Below are 3,569 nucleotides of genomic sequence, written 5' to 3' on the forward strand. Positions count from 1 at the left end.
CGCCGCCAGCGTGACATGGAGCAGCAGCGCACCGACGCTCTGAGTCACGAGCAAAGTGCCTACTACTGGGCTGACTACATGGAGGCCCGCGCCCGGCAAATAGCCCTGGAGGCTGTCGGGCACGCACGCGTTTGCGATGCCAATTTTTACTACCAGCTCGTCAAGTGTGTTTCCCACTTAGAAGCCGAAGCTTCGGTGGACCACACCGGCATGGAAAGGGCCAATGCGCGTGAGCAACGCGCCCTATCGCACCTCTGGCAAGTCCGAGGCGAGGTGGAGGACGCCGGTGTCGGCATTTAGTGTGTACCACAGATGTCGGCCGGCATCGTCTAGTTAGGTAACAGTAAGTTAGTACTTATACGTTACTAGAGTATTAGTGGGAGTAGATAGTTAACTTGGCTATGATGATTGTCAACGTGGAAGTTCAGTACTCTATATGTGCATCAGACCTGTTACTTTGCTCTGAATGTTCAACTTTCCGTTTGAACATATGGAATGTGCTGTTATTTTTTAAAATGGGTTGTATTTTTCCTCCACGTGTTTAGAGGCTGACTTGTGGGCCTACCAAGTTGACACGTACACAATCAGGAGATGATTGTACGTGGAGAGGATGACAGCTGGGACCCGCCAATGTCATGGCAGTACGTAAGAAAGTGCCTCGTTATTTCAAGCGAATAAAAAAATGGCTCCTCCTAATGGATTTCTGACATATGGGTCCCATGCCATTGTCAACGTAGTCAATAAACGAGAGAAATGCACAACGAGCAGCTGACACTAGGGACCCAGCAGCTCGCCCAGTTATTTTTGTTTTGGGTTAATTTGGTAAATGCCACTGCAAATCTGGTGTTTCCGAGAAATGCCACTGCAATTTCCAAACTTTGAAAACTGCCATTTCATGCCATTTCCAGTGGCATTTTTCGAAGTCTGGAGTGGCGTTTTTCAAAGTTTGCAAATTGCAGTGGCATTTTTCAAAGTTTGCAAAAATTACAGTGACATTTCTCAAAGTTTGGAAATTGTAGTGGCATTTTTATGAATCACCATAAATGGAATGGCATTTATCTAATTTGTTTTTGAGATGGAAGTAGGGTGTCAACTGGCCTGTGCGGGGCACTCTGGCCTGTCTAGACAGCCTTTTCTTTTATGTTTACCACAGACCAGCCCAATAGTTTTTTTTCTTTCTGAAAATGGCTAGCCCAGTTTTTTTGTGATTTGTCAAGTAAGTCGCTTTGTCAGGCCTGTTGGGCTGCAAATCTTTCAAGATGAGGAGAGCTTCGTTCGGCTGGCCGAGAAAATGGCCTTTCAGTAATGAGAAATGGGTTGTACATTTTTAAAACACATCAAACTGGAAATTAGTTTCAAATTTCTTTTTTTCATTTCGAGATTCTAAATTAGTGATTGTTGGATGTCCATCCAACGACCGTCGTGCTTCTTCAATCTCTCCTCTTCCTGCTCCAGCCGCTTAAACAATCGCCAGCGGGACTGCCTGCTCCCTCCTCCCAGCGGCCGGCTGTGCTGCTGCGCAGGCCTCATCGCCCCATCGTACTCCCATGGCTATCCTAGCCATCCCTCTACTCACCCACACCTGTTGTTATTTTCCAGCGATGGCAGTCGAAACAGTAAACCCTCGTGCAGTCGTACTCCCCTCCGCGTGGGAAACAACTGCCGAGTCTTCCCTGGCTCCGTGTCATTCCCTTCCTAGGCCTCTCCATTGTCCATCGCCCTGTTGCTCTCGGCGCGGCGTGGTCAACGTGGTCAACGACCGACATGCATCTGAAGTGGACTATACATGGAGAGGCTGACAGCTGGGTCCATGACCGCACACAAGGAAATGCCTCCTTATTACACGCAAAGTAATGATTCCTCCACCTGACATCTGGGACTCACCGAAAGGTCCTCTGTATTTCACGAAAAAAATGTTACCGCCGCTGACAGCTCGGACCCACCAGCTATATCTTCGCATGCAAGGAAGTGCCTCCTTATTACGCACAAAAAAATGAATACTCCCCCTCCTAGCTGGGCCTACTAAGTTGACGAGGACGGAGGGCTTTGTCAACTTAGTCAATATGCATGATTCTAGCTCCAGTGACCGAACGATGTCCATCCAACGATTGTAGTGCTTCTTCAACCTCTTGTCTTCTTGCTCCAGCCGCCCAAAGCAGCGCCGGTCGTGCCGCCTGCTCCTGCCTCCTGTGGACGGCTGTGCTGCCGTGGAGGCCTCACCGCCCCCATACTACTCCCACCGCTGGCCAGGCCATCCCTCCACTCACCCACACCCCCAGTTATTCTGCGGCGACGGCAACCTCACACCGCAGCCGAACCAGTGAACCCTCGTACTCCTCTCTGCGTGGGCATCCACTGCCGCGTCTTCCCCGGCTCCGTGTCGTCCCCTTCCTAGTCCTCGCCGTCGTCCACCGCCGTGGTGATCTCGGCGTGGCGTGGTCAATGTGGTCAACGACCGACTTCCATCGGAAGAGTACTGTACGTGGAGAGGCTGACAGCTAGGTCCATGACAGCCTTAAGGAAGTGCCTCCTTATTATGCGGAAAATAATTATTCCTCCACCTGATAGCAGGGACCCACCAGACGGGCCACCATATTTCATGAAAGAACGTTTCCCGCTAACTGCTGGGACCACCGGACGGGCCACTGTATTTCACGAAAAAAACGTTCCCCCGCTGTCAGCTCGGATCCACCGGAAGTGCCTCCTTATTACGCAAAAAAAAAATGAAAACTCCCCCTGCTAGCTGGGACCCACCTTGGTGGGAGGCTGACTTATGGGCCTACTAAGTTGATGGGGATGGAGGGCTTTGTCAACTTAGTCAATATGAACGATTCTAGCTCCAGTGACCGTATGCTGTCCATCCAACGGCCGTAGTGCTTCTTCAACCTCTGGTCTTCTTGCTCCAGCCGCCCAAAGCAACGTCGGTCGTGCCGCATCCTCCTGCCTCCCGTGGTCAGCTGTGCTGTCGTGGAGGCCTCACCGCCCCCTACTATTCCCGCCACTGGCCAGGCCCTGCGGTGATGGTAGCCTCACACCGCAGCCGAGCCAGTGAACCCTCATACTCCTCTCCATGCGGGCTTCCACTGCTTGTTCCCCGACTCCGCATCGTCCCCTTCCTAGGCCTCGTCGTCGTCCACCGCCCTGGTGCTCTCGACGCGGCATGGTCAACGTGGTCAAGGAACGACTTCCATCGGAAGAGTACTGTACGTGGATAGGCTGACAGCTGGGTCCACGGCAGCCGCAAGGAAGTGCCTCCTTATTACATGCAAAATAATTATTCCTCCACCTGACAACAAAGACCCACCGGACGGGCCACCGTATTTCGCCAAAAAAATGTTTCCCCCTGACTGCTGGGACCCACCAGCTACATCTTCGCATGCAAGGAAGTGCCTGACAGTCGGGACCCACCTGGTCGAAGCGTACATAGTGTTGTCATTCTGGTCGTGAATGTGTACGTACATACTCGTCGATGTAGAGCCGCGCACATGTCTTAGTAGAGGCGCGCATGTAGCATGTACACGTATGTACAGCGGCCAGTGTGCAAGAAAGAAAATACGGCCACATACGTA

This window comes from Triticum dicoccoides, chromosome 3B (assembly GCF_002162155.2).
Source record: "Triticum dicoccoides isolate Atlit2015 ecotype Zavitan chromosome 3B, WEW_v2.0, whole genome shotgun sequence".
NCBI classification, from domain to species: Eukaryota; Viridiplantae; Streptophyta; class Magnoliopsida; order Poales; family Poaceae; genus Triticum; species Triticum dicoccoides.